Raw genomic sequence first — 19,659 nt, forward strand, 5'->3', positions numbered from 1 at the left:
ACCCCTGGCCAAAATTATGGAAAAGTGTGTCCACAAACAACTGATGGAACACCTCACCAAAAATAAAATTCTAGCTAACTCCCAACATGGCTTCAGGCCAAATCACAGTACCACATCAGCCCTACTATCCTTTTCTAATACCATCAATAACTTCAGAAACAATAATAAACTATCATCTGCTCTTTCTTAGACCTCTCCAAGGCCTTTGATATGGTGAACCACATTCAACTCCTCCATACATTAAATAAACTATCACTCAGCAATTCCACGCTGAAATGGTTCCAATCCTACCTGTCCAATAGGCAACAGGCTGTTCTATGGCAGGACAAATTATCTACATGCCTACCTGTTACACTTGGAGTTCCCCAAGGATCTATTCTTGGCCCTCTTCTCTTCACCATCTTTGTTAATGACTTGCCCACAATCACCCCCATGCCACATGCATTCAATATGCAGATGATTCGACTATCATCAGCACTGCCTCCAACCTGGCAGACCTCACTGCTTCAACCCAAGACACCTTCAACCTAATAGAAAAATGGTTCTCAAGTCGACAACTAGTTCTCAACCCCAACAAAACAAAACTACTTACTTTCTCACCCACTAACAAGACTCTTCCCCCACCTTCTCTATTACATCCTCCAATGGAATCACTATATCACCAGAAGCTCACACAAAGCTATTAGGTGTTACCATTGATAACTCCCTTAAATTTGACACCCATTTCAATCTTACCATCAAAACCGTCAATAAAAGCTTGGCTCTCTCTATAAAGTAAAACACTTTCTCACTCCTCACGCTAAAATTACAATTGCCAGCACACACCTACTATCAACTCTTTTCTATGCCTACCCCTCTTTACAAACCTAAACAAGACAACCCTTAACAAACTTGCTTCTTGTTACAATCACATAGCTAGATTTGCCACAAATTCCACCTTTAGAACGCACCACTGCACTAACTTGAAGCAACTAGGGTGGTTAGAGTTTTCCAGCCAACTCCATTTCAACCAACTCAAAACGGCTCACCAGATACTGTATCACCCAGAGAAAACACCAGCTCTGAAAAACATCATTAACCCCTATATTAACCTGCAATCTTTACACTCCTCCAATAAGATCTTAGCTCAAACTACCAAAGCCAATAATTCTGCTGGGGATTCTCTATTCTCAAACTTTGTAGGTAAAATGTGGAACTCCCTACCACCCATGCTCACCTCAGAACCCTCACTCCTACAATTCAAAAAAAAGCTTAAACCCCATCTCAATACTCTCTGGAAATGTCCCTGTTCCAAACCTGATTAACCACTATCATTTACCCTTCTCTTACCTCACTATCCTTAACCGCTTTTTAACAAGGCGCCTCGCCTTTGTAACTGACCTATGTTTTTTTATATGCTGCTGTTGTTTTTTTTTTCCCAAGATGTGATGTATCTTTATATTGTATTTACAACTCAACTATCTTCCTTTTTTTGCATTAACAATGTTCATATGTCTGTTATGTACTTGGAGCTTTTCTCCCCGGGCCTCCGCTGAAAATGGACATGTATCCAGTCGGACTCTCCCGGTTAACAAATGTAAAATAAATAAATAAATAAAAATAAGTATAGAACAAAGGAAGATTTCATATAATTTTCTTGTAATACATTTTCTAGCAATTGCTAGTATAGTCAATAGTAGGTACAAATTCTTTTTGCTCATAACATTTGTTTCAGTTACATTCAGAAAAATCATGGATTTAGTTAGTATGAAAGAATCTGAAAAAATAGCTTTTAGGAAATTTTCAATCTCCTCCCAATTTTTTTTTTATTTTGATACACTCAAAAAATATATGAATCCAATCAGCATTACAATTCTGAGAACATCTCCAATAAAACCATTGTTTAGAAGAGTTCATTTTAGCTATCCTATTGGGGGTGTAAAACGCTCTTTGTAAGAATTTCCATGAAAAAATCTTCCAAGCTTGTAGATTGGAAGTTAATTTAATAGAATACAATAAATTAATTTTGTTTTCAGAGGAAAGGTTAATCTGATGACTTTTAGTAATAAAGTTCCAGAAGTTTTGTTTTGGATTAATTTTGTAGATTATTAAGTTTTTATAGAGCATTGAGGTTAAATTAGACCAATTATGATTATTATAAATCATTTCTTGGATAATGGAAATTCATTTTGGTTCAGAACTAAAGGAGGAAATATTGATTATTCTGTATAACCTTGAGCATGAAATAAAATACTTTGAAGTATAAGCCAATCTGAATTTGGAATATCAAAGGTGTTTATTATTTGTTGTATGTTTAAGACTGATGAGTTCCTAATACAATCTTGCCAACAGGTAAATTTTTTTAGCTCCTAATTATTTATAATGTTTTCATGTAATTTGTTGGGAAAGTTTTTAGTTATTTTGAAAGGCATTAAGAGTTCCCACCATAATTTAATGTCTAAGATTGAGTTTTTGAAAGATCTAAATGAGTTGTAGATGTAGTTTATGAAGACTGAGTTGGTGGGTTTCGAAATGTTAAATTGTAAATTAAGACATAATATTTTCCAAAATGTATTTATTTGATCATTTGAAAGAGTATTTTTTGTGAGTTTATTCTCATTTAGAAAAATAGAAATATGAAGGGATTTCCAAGCTGATGAAAATTTTGGGTCTATCCAATTGAAAACTATTTTGAATATAGAAGCCTTAATATATGTCTCTAAGTCTGGAAAATTAATTTCTCCCATTTCCCAGGGTCTAATATGATGAGCATAGGCTATCCTGTTTCATTTAGGGAACCAATTAATTTCTCCCATTTCCCAGGGTCTAATATGATGAGCATAGGCTATCCTGTTTCATTTAGGGAACCAGAGAAAATTTAAAAGAATTTTATTTATGCCTTGTAATAGTTTTTTATTAGGGAGCATTGGAATGGCTTGAGCTATATGGTTTATTTTTGGTAATAATACCATCTTTATTAATTGAAAGTCTATCTTCAAACTTTAGGAATAATCTATTCCATTTGTCAGTGAGTAGTTTTATGGTATTTAAGATTTTTTTATAATTTGTAGATAGAGTGTTATTAATATTGTCATCTATAATAATTCCTAGGTATTTTATAGAAGAGACCTGTTTTCCTATTAAATGGAGTTATGAAAGAATTTTGTTTTTTATTTAAATGCATCTAATTAGATTTAGATTCACTTATACGTAAACCTGAGCTATGAGAGAACCTTTTATTCTGTAGATCTAACTCTTTAAGAGATTTGTGTGAGACACTCAGAGTTAAAAGTATATTGTCAGCAAAGAGCATGATTTTGGAATTAAACTGGTCATAAATGTCTATACCTTTAATTTTTGTGTTTTGGCATAATGTAATAGCAAATAATTCTATTGCGTGAGCGAATAAAATGGGCGACAAAGGACAGCCTTGCTTTGTACCTATGAGTATTTTAATGGGTTCTGAAGTAAAAGGGCCTAGTTTTACATACGCAAGATTATTTTTATATAGATTTTTTATCAAAGTAATGAAATGAGATGGAAAATCAAAGATTTCTAAAGCTTTGAAGAGATAATTCCATTTCAGTGTATCAAAAGCTTTTTCAATATTGAGAGCTATTAGAATAGCTTCTTGACTGTCCCTATTTAAAATGTCGATAAGGGACAGTATTCTTAAAATATTATCATAAGTAAAGACTGATCAGGATTTATAATATGTGTTAAGGGTTTTTTTAATTCTATTTACAAGAATGGATACAAATATCTTGTAGTCACTATTTAGCAAAGAAATTGGTCTATAGGAACTACATTGTTTTGGATCTTTATTTTTCTTTTAATATAGGAGTGATTAAAGAATATTTCCAAGAGGGAGGAATTAAATTATCGGTTTGAATTACATTTAAGGTTTTATGGAAAACTGAGATGGCTGAGGGAGGAAATAACTTATATAGTTCCATTATAATTCCATCAATCCCGGGGGCTTTATTATTTTTGCTTTCTTTAATTTTATCAACTACTTCTTTATGAGAAATTTGTTTTAAGATCTCAGATTTTAGTTTATCTGGAATTTTATTTATTTTAAGTAAACTTTTATCTACATCTATAAGTTGAAATTGTGCTAAATTATTATGTTGATGGTCAGAGTAATGATATTTAATGGCTTCAAGAATATCACTAATGTCTGATACCATTTTATTATGTTCTACCTTCATGAATGATTTTTGTAATATTGTTATCTGAGGCTTGTCTTTTAACTCTCATTGAAAGATTATGTAGATGTTTAGGCAACATTGAGTATGAGATGATTTTTAGTTTTTCTAATGCCAAATTTGTTTTATGAGTTAATATTTCATTGTATTTGTTATTTAAGTCTGTAATTGTTTTCTTTTTTGTTTTTGGATGTTGTGAATTACCTTTATTCATAATTATAAGCTTATTTTTGAATATTATGAAGTTCCGATTCCCATTCTTTAGTCTTATTTTTTTTAAACCAAGCTAGAATTTTACCAAATAAGTAAGCTTTTAGTGTATCCCAGAGAATTGTCAAACATATATCATTTGATTGGTTAATGTCAAGAAAGTTTTGAATTTTGTGATCTAACCATGGCTTGAATTGTGGTAGTTTGGTGATGTATGCTGGTATCCTTGTTGTGAAGATTAACCTTTTAAAATCAATTTCAAGTTTTAAAATGAGTGAATTATGATCTGAAAAGGGGCAAGGGAATATAGAAAAGTTAATTATTTTCATACTTAAATCTTGAGATACATAAAGTTTATCAATTCTGGTTTGAATGCCAAATCTATAATCTCTATGATAAAGGGATAGTGAGTTAGGGTCTTTATAACTGTAGGTCTCAATTAGATTTAGGTTGTCACACCGATTTCTTAGAGCTTTTCCTAGAGAAGTAAGACGGAAGTGCTTTTTATTTGAGATTTCAGAAATGTCTAAAGTACAGTTGAAATCTCCCCCTAGAATCAAAATACCCTTATAAACTTTGTTAATTAGTTCTAAATGTTTCCTAACAGTTCTTATCCCTATACCAGGAAACCAATAGGTGTTAACAAGTGTCCATATTCTATTATTAAATCTTATTATTACAATTGAAATAAGACCTTCTTTGTCTTCATACTTATAAATAATTTGGGGATTGATGACGTTTTTCCTCCAAAGTATTAAAACTCCTCTTGTTTTTTTCTTGTATGATGAGCAAGATAGATTTATATATTCCAATTGATTCCAATTAAAGTTATCATCTGATTTTAGATGGGATTCTTGAATAAATACAACCTGAATTTTATTTAGTTTCAAGTATCTAAGCAAATTGGATCTTTTCTTTGATTGTTTAATCCATTAACATTTAAGGATAGTAAGGTTAAATTCATCAAGTATAACTTTTTTGTAAGTTAATTGAAGCATTCATGTTTGGTATTGGCTGGATGATAAATAGTGTAACTTTATCTAGAAAAAAATGTGTGAAATAGGTTAGTTCTCCTTAACAAATTGTATAACGTTTTATTAGAGATAGGCCAATAAAATAAAGATTTGAATACTGAATAAAAAATAAGTAAGAGTAACCATATTAATAAAGAGTTTATTAAAAACTTTAGTTATCATGAAGTGACATGCACTTGTAATCTGAGTGAACATATAAGTTCAAACAGATTAACCTTCATGACAAACAAAAAGTGATTAACGACAATAACATGTCTGAGCTCCAGTATGAGTTAATAGGAGATATATCCACTTTTGTTGTTAGAATTGAATGATTAGATGAAATTTGTAATACATAAAGGAAACAGATTTGAAACTGATGTAATAGAAGCAGCTTATTCCAAACAATTGTTAATGGGAGCAAATACACTTTTAAGTAATTATAAGTGTATAGAACAAAGGAAGATGTCATATAATAGAAACGTTAATTTTAAGTTATAAAATATTCAAAGTAGAAAGAAAGTCTAGGTATAATGATTGATGAATCCTATTTAATGATAAATACTGTAACCAAATAAAATAGTCATAGTTTAGTAATAAATAAATAGATGCATAAATAATCATACATACATTTTCCATATTATCTACTTTGTCAATACCTTAACTATTTCAAATTAAAGAATATACTAGCCATTAGCAAAGTCAGTATAAGTAAGTTCATATACTAGAGTTGAAATTAAATATCTAATGATGACTAAGAAAATCCCTTCTGTCTTTTGAGTCCACTATACAATAAAAAGAATACTGTTTGAATTAAACTTGTAAACTTTTTTAAATAATATAGCATATAATCAAATTACACACAGTAAACTCAATGAAGCATGCCAGTTATAGAAGCATCACACTTACTAAAATACAAATATTTATCCAATTTCATTTCTGGCATGTGTAGATTATAAAATTGCTCGGTGGATAAGCATAACAGAACAAAGTACACTAGATGTAAAGCAAAAGTATGTCCACTGCGTAAAGAGTTTCATTTTTAACTATCAGTAAGACATTTGAAGAACTATTATAAATCAGCAGCCACAGATTTCCTCAATATTAATATTCATTAATACAAGGATAATAACGTTAGTAATGTACTGGTTCACTAAGTTATGAATAATATTACTAATATTCTTTTTGGGTAGTGATTAACAATGCAGTCAATCCCAAATCAAAATTCTGTATTAGTTCCATTGTACTATACGCAAAGAAAATGTCTTAAGTTATTGAATACATGTAGTCAGTACTAGTGTTATGAATTTACCCAAATCAAAAAGATATGAAGTATTGTTTATAATTGAAAGTATAAGCATCTTATTCCAGAATTATGGCAATTTATATTCTGTAGAATTTCATATTTCTACTGAGTTGTTATGCATATCTGTATTATTTATTGTCATCTTAAAGGTAAATATTCTTAAAACCCATTTCAAATTTGCTAAACATAACCCATAGAGAAATCTGGATCAGAAATGTAACTAAACAGCTTATATTATATGTTTGCAAATTAAAACTAAGAATCAATACTTGCAAGTTCATTTCTTCCTACTATGCCATTAATCTTGTCTATAGTTTTAAATAAATAGTAAGCAAAATACTAATTTATCCATTAATCATCTGCTATAGTTAATTTAGACTGTCTCCCATCACTTCCTACACTAAATGCTTTGTTGTTTCATAGGATGTCTATTTTAAGAATAACTGTGATCGCTGCTGGTGAAGTGAATACCACACACACTTCTTTTCTACTACATTAAGATACTGGATAAAACCACAGCCAACATTAAAGACTCACCAGCTTCACTTACTTACAAATTAGGCATATAGTACTAGCTATAGAGAACCTACATTGATGACATAAAAACTATATATATAGAGACATTACTGAGGTGCATAACTGATGTAAATTGAGAACAAAAATCTGTTGTGAAAACAGCTGTATGCAGGGTGCTAGAAATTAGCGACATTACAATAACTTAGTAGGAATTAGCAGCTTTATACATAGCCAAAAAAATTGAGTGCAAATTTAAAAATAGTCGGAGACACTTCATCTATTAACCTGACAGGATAGGGGACTGAGTTAACATACATGTTCTGAATGGTACAAGTTTATAGCTTTCAAATATAGAATGACATTCATCTTAAACCACTACTATCATGACAAGTTAAGATGCTCAACTAAAATCCAAAATAAAATCTGCAATAGTTGAGAGGTATAGGTAGGAGCAGATCAATTATTTCGAATGGACATCCACACAAGAGCTGAACTGCACAACTAAAAAGCAATAAAATGCCAGAACAGCGACTAGCTATCCTATATTCTGCACTCATGCACACCAATTTGAGCAGATTTCCAGCTCTAAAGCTTCCATCTCCAAGACAAGGGACATTGGCTGTTTAAACGGAAGAAGCTCTAGAATCGAGTACCCCAAGAACCACTAACAGCCTACCTGTAAGCACCACACACACATCCACATTCACTCATAGCAAGCCAGTACAAAACACATAATGCATAACTGCCTTCCCGCCAATGCAGGAGACCTGGGCAATCTAAACAAAATAGAGGGACACAGACACCGAATCAGACATCTTCCCTGACTATTGTTCTCAAAAAATTAATGAAGGGGTAATTTACTAACTTACACTCACTGAACACTCCTCAACCTTCCACATTCCCACAGAAACCAGACAAACTCTGCAGCACGCCAATGTCTCGCCCCTCAAAACAACCGCCCCATGCAACAGTCATGTGATCACTGCAAGCACTCCCTAGTGCATTGGATCCGTTGCCTCAGCAATGGAAAAGCACCCAAAATAAGTGTCAACAATGTATTAGACCACATAACAACAGATCCGCAACTACATCGAGAGTTCTCCAATGGCCCAACAAGGACAAACCTGTTCACATATTTCACCATCCCAGGCAATCATGAAACACAACCACGCAGTAAACTAACCTGTCAAATTCAATAACGGGCACTGTTCACCACCAATCTTCAAGGAGCTTCAGCCCTCCCCACAGCATCATTCGCGCAGTTGACAGATATAACTGCAAAAACATGCATCGCACAGCATAGAGTCTATCCTCGTCTAGCAAATATACAGAACCTTCTTTATTGTATCTCTAAATTCACAAACTAGCCTAGCCAAACATACATCCTTAAACTAAACAGTGCACGACACAACAGTAAAGTGACGGTGTAAATCCATACAGTGCACTCACTGATGTATAACATGAACTGATCTAGACAGGCACCCTTCCAAAAACTGAAACATTTTCTAACCATAGAAGACATTAATATTTAGTAAATAAATAATATGAAAGAAAAAATATCTCAACTAAACAGACTATTTAATCAATCAGAAAAGACAAGTGAAGTCAGAGAATGTGAGATGAAAGCTCTCGTCAGTAACAACTATAAAGCTGTATATACTTATGCGGCATAAATGTGTGGGATAGATAGTACATGAGTTATTTTGATAATAGGTGAGGTTAATTTAGTTTAATCTACCTATAACTGTGTGTAAAAAACATTTAATTCTTCATATTCCTATATTTTAGGATGAGAGCTTCCATGTTAATTATGTAGATTCTATTTTAGAGGAGAGACAACATTTGTTAGCTTGAGGCTAATTTAAACAAGAGTGACAGTAAACAGTCATAATGGAATATTAGAATGTTAAAATTGAGTAGAGTAGTAACTAAAGTCCAAATTATAAAATATTGTAATATATGTTTTTAAAAATCAAAAAAACATTTCAAATTAAGAATTGTATAAAGTATAAATGCATGCAGCATATGTTTAATTGCTGCTAATGAAGCAAAAATCAAGGGTGTCACTTGAACAAGCTATTATTATTATATGGGGTCTTAGTAAGTAGCTATATTAAGGACCATTACAGAAGTCTAAACACATGAAATATAAGATGTAATCGTAGTAAGGTTCAATCAGAAAATGTAAGAAAACATTCTTATAGGTGTATGGTAGGAAAAAATATATACTTTTTGAATGATTAGAAGTGAAATCAAGTCCTAGTTGATGCTTTGAGAGAAGTAGTGACTCCAGAATTTCTAGGATCAGTTTTCAGTTTCTTCTTTCTCATATCAGACCAGTTATTTTTCTCAGAGGTTCTTTTTAAAGTGGTGGGAGATGACCAATCCATGTCTTCTGGAATTGCAGTCATTTTGTTATTTCTGATGAAAGTTATAGCTTCTTTGACATTGTTGAATGTTCTTATGTCATTTGAACAAAGGATTCTGATTCTTGCAGGGAAAGCAAGTTGTGCCTTTATTTTATTTTGTTTCAAAAATCTCACAAAAGGCCAGTTTTTTTTCCTTATTTCCAAGACTCTTGAAGAATAGTCATTGTCAAATCTAATTTGAATCTTATTATATGTCAATGGATGACCTCTCCAGGCAGATTTGAGAACAAGTTCTTTGTCTAAATAAGACAATCATTTCACAATAATAGATCTAGGTGGCATATTGGAAGAAGAAGGAATGGGTTTCCCTGTAGCTCTGTGTGCTCTTTCTATACCATTGGATAGACCTTCCTTTAGATCTAATATGTCTGGAAGCCAAGAGTTAAGCAATAAAAGAATGTCCTCACCTTCTGTTTTTTTCTGGAAGACCAAAAATGTTAATGTTATTTTTCCTTTCTCTGTTCTCTAAATCATCTATTTTACTGATTAGCCAGGTATTCTGCTGTAAATGAGATTCGCAATGAGTTTCATCTTTCTTAAGTCTCTCATCTATGTCACTTAAAGAAGTTTCCATATCCAATATTTTTGATTGTTGCTGCTGCAAGATTTCATTAAGGACATCAGTCTGTTTCTGACAGATGACTTTTAGATTTTCAAGGTTGTCTGTAAATCTGTCCATTTTGAGAGATAGTTCAAGTAGTGTGGCAGACATCAGTTGAATTTCCTTTTTAAGAGTGTGAAGACTTAGAGTTGCTCATTTCTGTATTGAAGAAGTTATCTCCAGTTTATTTGATAGAAAATTTCGATAAAAATGCATAGAATTTGGTATTCTTATAGAATTGCGGTTCCTTAATAAGAAGTTACTACTTTTGAAAAATAAAAATGATTCTTTTCCTGAATTCTGGTACTAGATTGTGGAGCTCATAAAAGTTGGTGTTACCAGTTAGCCATCTAGGCTCTGCCCCTAAACCTGGAATATTCAGGAACTATTCTATGGCTAACCTCCTGTTAATAAGTGAGAACCTGGCAAAATTTCAAGACCCCATAAATCCTGAAAACACTGCTCCCTATGCAGAACTATTCACAGAAACCATGTACAAGCATGTCAATAGCTGCATAGAGGAAGTTGTACCGACCAGGAAGAAGTACAAAACTAACCCAAAAAACTCTGGTGGAATCACAAAATCAATAGGCTGTATGACAGGAGAAAGAAAATTGTGGCAAAAATTTGGAGGTGCAGCACTCAGCAGGATAAAAGCACTCTCATCATACTAAAACAACTCAGAGGACAAATAAAGTCTACCAAAGCAAAATTTGAGGTAAGTTTGGCATCCCATCTCAAGGACAAACACAGAGCATTCTTTAGCTATGTCAACAACCTCAAAGGCAATACACAATTGTGTGCAGAGCTCATTTTAAATGGAGCCACATATACTAAGCCAGAAGATAAAGTAAACCTCCTGGCTGATAAATTCAGCTCCAGCTTTACCACTCTCCCCCTAAATCTTCCCTCAGGAAATGTCATCAAATATAACTCCCCCTACTATCACAAGGGAGCAGGTCCTTAATGGTCTCTCTTAGACCAAGAATACTGCATCAATGGGCCCAGACAATATCCCAAGATGTCTTCTAAATAGCATGAAACATGACCTATCTGGGCCTCTGGAATTACTATTTAACTGTAGCCTCCTAACAGGCTTCATGCCTCATGAATGAAGAAAGGCAACAGTCATCCCTCTGCACAAAGGTGGGCCATCTACAGACCCTGGAAACTACAGACTCATAAGTCTCACTAGTCATATATGTAAAGCCATGGAAATAATTATTATGGACATGATCAACAGAGATATAGTAAACCTCCAGACACTGGACCTAACCCAGTTTGGTTTCGTCAAGGGCAGATTATGCCTACTCAACCTGGTTGACTTCTTTGAGAACGTCACCAAAGAAATGGATGAGGGTAAAATCGTTCACACTGCTTACCTGGACCCGGCCGAGGCATTTGACACAATACCACACTTGGGCATTGTTGAAGAACTCAAGAGGTTCGGTACAAACCTGTATGTCACCCGGTGGATAGCCAACTGGCTTACAGATGGGACCCAGGAAGTTAGAATTGGGGAGTTCACCTCTACAAAGAGGCCAGTCACAAGTGGAATCCCTCAGGGATCAGTCCTTGGACTTCTTCTTTTTGCCATTTACTTCTCAGAAGTTAAGGCCAATGTCAGTGGTCTCTGGCTGACTAAATTTGCAGATGATTGCAAATTAGGAGCTGTCATTGAATCTCACACTGACAAAAATGTTGTCCAGGAGGGGCTGACACAGACAAACAGCTAGTGTAAGAGCCATGGACTAAAACTAAATGCCAAGAAATGCATAATAGTATCCTTTGAGAAATTACCCATCCCTGGTAACTATCATATTGACAACACACCCCTTAGAGCTGACCCAGTAGTCAGTGAATTAAGAACACACATAGATAGTAATCTAGCCTTTGATCATCATGTGTCATCATATGTTTACAGTGGTGAGGAAATCATTCTATGTAGCACAACTTAGAAACAAAGGTATGGCATCTAAGTCCAAGGAAGTCATTGTTCCACTGTATTTAGCATTCATCAGAACTATCATTGAGTAGAATGCCTCCTTTGGTATGTACCTAAGCATGTATATCCAACAGTTGGAATGCCCACAGTGGTTTCTCACTAAAAGAATAGTAAAATGTCCTATGCAGACTGCCTCAAGGCCCTATCCCTGTATTCTGTCTCCTACAGGCTTTTGATGGGAGATCTATGCCTGGCATACAGGGCATTGTCAGACCCCACTCTGATGGACCTCCTGCATATCCACAAAGCAAACAGCACCAGAATTACCCATTCTAAAGACTTAAACCTTGCTTGTGATATAAATAGGACCTGCTGGAGAGATAAATATGCATCCCAGAGATTACCCCATCTATAGAATAGGCACCCCATCCATGTGAAGCAGAGTTTCTCCCTAACCCAATTCAAGTGCAGCTTGGACAATTGGATGGGAAACCAGAAATTCATTCCTGGTTTGGCACCTAGGTCTCTAATTGACACAGGTAACCTGTAAATGGTTCATCTCCCAGGCCCATGCTTACACTTATCAAGTGTATCGAAACTTGTCAGAGATTTGGGATGCATGGCTAGGCTTAAAAATGCCCTTATGGCAATTAGCCTTTTAAACACCTATGAATATATGAACCTATTAGGACAGTGTCCGAGATTGCTCTGTAGGCCAGGTAAAAGTTGCCTCTCAGCAGCCTATAAGATACAGAGTACAGTAACAGGACCTTCAGTCTGTCCCAGTAGGTCATGTCTTGAAGGCCCTGAATTTTCTTAGTGAGAAACCGCTGAGGTCTCTTCAGTTGCTGCAGGGATCTGGTGAGGTACATACAGAAGGAAGTGTTGTACTCTAATAGTGGTCTAATTAGGGATGAGTAGAGGGGAGTTATAACATCCTTAGCTCTGGATGCGATGCCGTTACATATAAGATGTGCAACATAGAAGGCCTTCCTTACCACTGTGGACACATAGTGATCAAAGTTAAGATTGCTATCAACCTATGTTCCAAAAATTACTCACCACAGGTTTTGAGCTAAGGGGGATACCGTTAATATTGTAATTTGTAGAGACTTCCCCTTTGCTGAAAGGGATGATAATGCATTTTATTGCATTTAGTTTAAGTCTGTGGCTTGGGTACCAATGATTTGTCTATGTAAGACCTTTCTGTAGTATGTCAACATTGTTAGGGGACTCAATGATTGCACCCAATTTGCAGTCATTGGCAAACTTGGTAATCCACAGGCCATCTAATTTCACCTGGAGTTCTGAGAAATGCATTCTGAACAGTAGGGTGCCTGGCACAGATCACTGTGGTACACCACTGGTAACTGGTCTGCTGGTAGAAGTGGAATCCCTAACTTTGGCTGCTTTGGCTGTATTCATTCTGTTGGTGAGCCAGTTGGCTACCCATCTAGTGACATATGGGTTAATTCCCAGCTGGGTTAGTTTCTTAATGATGCCTGAGTGGGGGCTTGTGTCAATAGCCTTGGCTAAGTCAAGATAGGTTGTTTGTACTGTTTTGCCTTCCTTCAGGGCTTTAGTGACATTCTCAAAGAAGTCCACCAGGTTTAACAATTATGAGCTACCCTTAACAAAGCCAAATTGGGTTGGGTCATGAGTTTGAAGGTCACCTGTGTCTTTGGTGATAAGGTCAATGATGATTCTCTCCATGACCTTGCAGATAAGGCTGGTTAAGCTTATGGGTCTATAGTTCCCAGGGTCAGTTGATGGACCCCCTTTGCACAAGAAAATTACTGTTGCTGATTTCCATGCTGCTGGGACAAAGCCAGTACTTAGACTGTGGTTGAAAAGAGTGCCAAGTGGTTCTGATAGGACCTGTTTTAGACCATTTAGTATGCAGCCTGGGATGTTATCTGGTCCCATAGAGGCTGTGTTTTGGCCATGGAGAGTGCATTTATGACCAGCTTTTTGGAGATATTAGGTAGAGGACTGGTGACAGGTATGCTTTGGCGTATGTCTGGTGGGGACAGGGAGGTGAAGTTTGTGCCAAATCTGTCTGCTAGCAGGTTGGCAATGTCCTCAGGGTCAGTATGAGTGGTACCATCCACTACTAGTTCTGCACAAGGCTGTGCCTTCCCTTTTAGATTTCTGACGTAGCTAAAGAATGCCTTGTGATTATCCTTAGCTAGGGATGCTAGTTTAGCTTTATAATTGACTTTACAAAATATCTAATTTGCTTATTCAAGCTGTGGAGGGTGTCCTTCCTCTGCTTAGTCAGTTCTCTCTTTTTCTTAGACATTAGTTTCTTCATCTTGTTGCATAACCTAGTTATGCTTGTTGCCCACCAGGATGGATTGTATTTTGTGAGGACCTTGTTTTGATCCGTTCAGGTACAGCAGAGTCTATACATTTGTATAGGTGTTTATATATGGCATTTGTGTACACTTGTGTATAAGAGTCATTGTTAATGATGGCAGCAGGGGGTTTGAAACTATTTATGCCATTGCGTATGAGGCAATAGTTTGCTTTGGAGAAATTTTTCATCCTTTTTTGTGCTTGATGGAGGTCAGGTAAGATTGTTACTTCGAATGAGACTGATTTATGATCAGACCTTATCAGGAAGGGCAACACACAGGGGGTAGTACAGAAACCCCTATGTTGATGTGTACTAAGTCTAGGACATTTGTGCCCTTTGTGGGGGTGCAGACTATCTGTTCCAGGGCATTTGTATTAATAAAGTCCAGGAACCTTAGGGTGAGCATGTTTGTCCTCATTTATGACTCCCAGTTGATGAAAGGATAGTTGAAATCACCCATGACCAAGGTATTTGGCTGTGCAGTGAGTGACTCAAGTAGGTTCAGGTAGGCAGAGTGGTTCTCATGATTAATGGTGGGGGACCTATAGCTAACAATGATATGGAAGGGGTTTTACCAACAGTTAGCTGGACATGGAGTAGCTACAGGGAGTCGGATTGTTTGACCAGTCTTGAGGTGAATTTGTCTTTAATGAAGATGGATGTACCTCTGTCTTTGGTTCTTTCACACTCGTTTTGAGGTCTGAACATGTGTAAATCAAATGAAGACCTCAGCTGTTTGTATTCTGCACTTATTAGGCCTAACATAGAGTGGAATATCCACATAATGATGTACCTAACAAATCATATCAGGCAATTGAAAAGACCCCATCAGTTCCTAAATTAACAGATTATGGGCTTAAACAACCTTGGCTACCAGAAGATACTGGAAACTATAGCTCTTTACTCAGTACCATATATACTCCTTAGGAGTGGACTTTGCAATGAGTATAGGGCCATAATGGATCCAGTAGTCCAAGAACTCTTATAATTGTTGCCTTTGAAAAGGAGCAGGCAACAGGAGGGGCATTCATAAACTCACTCCTGGAATGACTGGCCTGCCCCAGCTAGCAAAAGAGGATATGTGTAGATATTGGCAAAGTGGGAAGGACCACATAGATCAGTTGCCTTGTAACTACTATGATTCTATGTAGTAGAGGGGAGTGATCCTGCCAAATGATTTGGTACAACAAAATAATTCTGGTGAGAAACCTTTGTCTAACTGTGGTAGAATTATATCACAATGTGGTCATACACATTGTCCTAATTTGCTATGCTAATCCTTAGCCCTGCAGAATGACAACAGCTGTCTTAACAAGCATGCTTTTACTCCTTGGTAAATACCTATGGAATCTTGTATGCCTTGTCTGTTGCACAAAATATTTCTGAAAAACAGGGCCAAATTCAACTGCAGTATGATGACTTGTTCTGTTTTACCAGGTTGTTACTCTAAAAACTTATATATAGCCCTTTAAATCTTATCTTTATTTTAAATCATTTTGTCATTTACTTTGTCTTCATTTTCATATGCTGATCAAAATTAGTGTTCAGTGCATGGATTTCAGAATTTTAACTCTGCTCTTAATGTCTTGTTCTTTGGATGTAGTAACTTTCCCATGCCAAATGTTTCTGCACATTTAATTATAAGATAGTTCACCATTGTCTAGATCTAAAGTTTTTCATATCTTTTTTTTATGTTTTGCACTTTTACTTTTTAGGTAAAGATCTCTGTCATTTCCTGGGTGGGTCTGGTGGTCTGCAGAGTATGAGACTTGGACTTGAAATACTCAGTGTTTTTTCTGCAGGGCTTTCTAAGTGACATAACCTCCCCATTAGAAGGCTGAATTAGTATTTTTGATTAAATGCTTGATTTGTTTTACATTCCTATATACTGCAAAGGCATTGATTAAGCTTCATCTTCTCCAATTCTAAAATCATATTCCCCCCATTAGTCTCAGAAGGAATGTTGTACCCCTGTCCCATGCACTCATAAACACAGCTACTACTTTTGACTGTACTACTGCTTTAGGAAAGCTGATCTAGACATTATGTTGCTTTCCCTAAAACAGCACTTCTTTCCATCATCCTGGCCAACAAAGATGAATCTTCAAACTTCATTTTTTTGACATTGCACCATGCATCCTTTTTAAAGATGGTCTCCATCTTTTATGTCAGTGTGTTAATGCAATTTCTAAAGATGCAAAAAAAGACTAAGTTATCTTGCTCAGAGTTGTTTTTTCTAGGGTAATTCTGAGCTCTGGTCAATATGAAGTCTATTTTCTCAGGGTAATCAGGTTTCCTCCCATCTCCCAAAAGTATGCATATTTCTGGTTAAGATTTATCCATCCATCCATCCATCCATCCATCCATCCATCCATCCATCCATCCATCCGCAACCCCTTTATCTCGATTATACACTTCAACAGTGGCAATCATCATTAGATAGTGTTCTTCCACACCTCACACTTGCATGCACACTCAGACCTATGGCCAATTTAGATCGTCCAATTTACCTCCTGCATTTCTATGGAATGTGGGAGATAACTTTAGCATCTGGAAGAAACCCACATGAACACAGGGAAGACATAGAGACTCTGAGTAAAGGGAGGACATGCAGACTCCACACAGAAGGCAACCCAGCTAAGAATGAACTGAAAAACCTCTTGATGTGAAGCCACTAATTATATATATATATATATATATATATATATATATATATATATATATATATATATATATATATATATATATATATATATATATATATATATATATATATATATATGACTATCGGTTCATCGAAAGAACATGTTGTGATGTTATGAGGTAGTGCTCTCTGTGCTAGGGAGAGTAGGGCAGTACATGTGTACATATACCAGCATAGCTAGCTGAAGTTTTGTAAATAATTTTATGTTATTTGACTATCACACTGATTTGTACTGATGTTTGAGTTAAAAATAGGTTTGTAAAGTTGCTTGTGTTAAAAATGCATCAACAGTGGGTCCTGGACAGAAAAGAAATATACATGTATGTCAGACAGTATTATTATAACAGATTGAATGTATATGTTTTAACACAGAACCCTGGAAGGGTGGAAAGTTTGAAACTGTGTTATAGCTTTCAGATACTGCCATAGATCTTAGGAAAGCTCTGTGTGTGTATTGTACCTGAGTCAGGTGACCAGAGGTGATGTCATCCTCTAACCAGCATCTGGTTCCTTTGGAACTCTCGCAGCAGCACTTTGGAGCCTGACAGGAAAGATTTCTGACAGGATATATATCTCACACACACATCCACAAAGACAAAGACAGACATCATCTGGCTTTTGCTGTGGTAAGACACCCAACACACATCAGAGTGCCCTGCTTTAGTAAGTAGTCAGGGAACAGTAATGCTTTAGTCAATCAGGGGCATTTAGTGAAAGTAGTTTAGTATTGTTTTCAGCATCTGTAAGAAACTATCCAACTGTATTATTTTTATATCTCTATGGTTGAAACTCTTGTTATTTATTATATTCAGTATTCTCTTGTTTTCTATTTTATTATTTCCCTATAAATATTTTAATACCTTTCATTGTGGCTGGCCCTTTAGTGAACACTTTTAACATCTTGAGAGTATTTATGCTTGTTTTAGTGACACTATGGCCGCTCCTGAAAGCCTTGCTGCTTTGGTCACACCTTACCATTTGTATTACTATTAATTTTAGACAGTATAATTGGTTACCCTTTGTAAGAGCCTTAGGGTAGCTGACTGGTGGCAGTGTGATTACCTCAGAGTCTGAGCAGAAAGGGGCACATCTAGTAAATCTGTGCCAGCTTTTCCTAGGTGTGTATGTGTGTGTATGAAACTCAAATATCCGAGTGTGTGTCAGCTACTGGGAACAAGGGACATAGAGCTCCAAAGTGGTCAGTGTTGAATTTTGCGTGGGCCTGGAGAAAGAAAGAGAGTCCAACACCAGGTCTGGAGCATGCTCCTTGTGTGCTCTTAAGGGAAATTGTGCTTGGTACAGGGATCTGCATATTTGCTCCTAGTGATCGTACCTCACTGGAGTCAGTGGTGAGGATTGCTGTCCCAGAGCCATCGCTCATGTAAACTAGCAAAACTCTAAAAAAAAAAAAAAAAAAAAAAAGGTTTTGTCCTTGTCAACCTACATGTGGGAGGCTCCACCCCACATCCACCTAACTTTTAAATAACAACTCCATTGTCACATTACAGTAGTCACACAATCCAGCTCATTGTAATACAGCAAACTACAGTATTCTAAAGATTTAAAAAAATATATACCAATGATTAAAGTTTATATAATTTTCACACTATGCAGAGCTAATTATTAGGCTATCTGCCCCTGTGGACCCTTAAACATAACTAATTTACCATATTAGGAACCAAAGACTGTACCTCTTGTCTGTGACGTAAACACCCTAACAATTATAACAACTCAGATTATCAAAATTATAACTGATAAATGTACGACAATAGTTAAAAACGGTTAGTTAAAGGCATTGCCAATGCTCTCATTTCCCTGAGAATTTTATGGTGAATCTCACTGGGAATACAACTTCTCTGAGTTACCTAAGAATTTTATGATGAACCGCTTTAGGCATAATTGCCTCAAATACCTTTTTTTTTTTTTGTAGCTCCTAGTTCTTTCCATGACACCTTCTTGTGTGAAATGAATTGCACCAGTTTGGGACAGTCCCTACTGATTGGTTTTATTAAATATCCTCTCTCTTCCTTCATGAACATTCATCTAAAGCATTTACTTGTATATCAGGCTGCTTCTTAATATATTTTTCCTGCCCTGCTTTATCAATTTTACTTAGAGCCACACTATTCTTTCCATTGTTTCTTTGTATAAAATGTTTTATCTTTCTTCTTGATGAGTATGTTACCTTGGCCATTATTCATAGTCCATTATCAAATCTGTTAAGGCCGTTGAGGGCTTGCACGAATGAGTGAAGCAAGCTACAAGTCATACAGGCAATTTAAGCCAATGTGCTCTGATCTCAAATGTACTTATGCAAACTGGCAAATAATGAGATAGAAATGGAGTCATGCAAATCTTCTGTATGCTAATGAAGTCTATTTTACACCAT

The sequence above is a fragment of the Protopterus annectens genome, chromosome 10.part0, assembly GCF_019279795.1.
Source record: "Protopterus annectens isolate FY-2018-M chromosome 10.part0, PAN1.0, whole genome shotgun sequence".
NCBI lineage: Eukaryota > Metazoa > Chordata > Ceratodontiformes > Protopteridae > Protopterus > Protopterus annectens.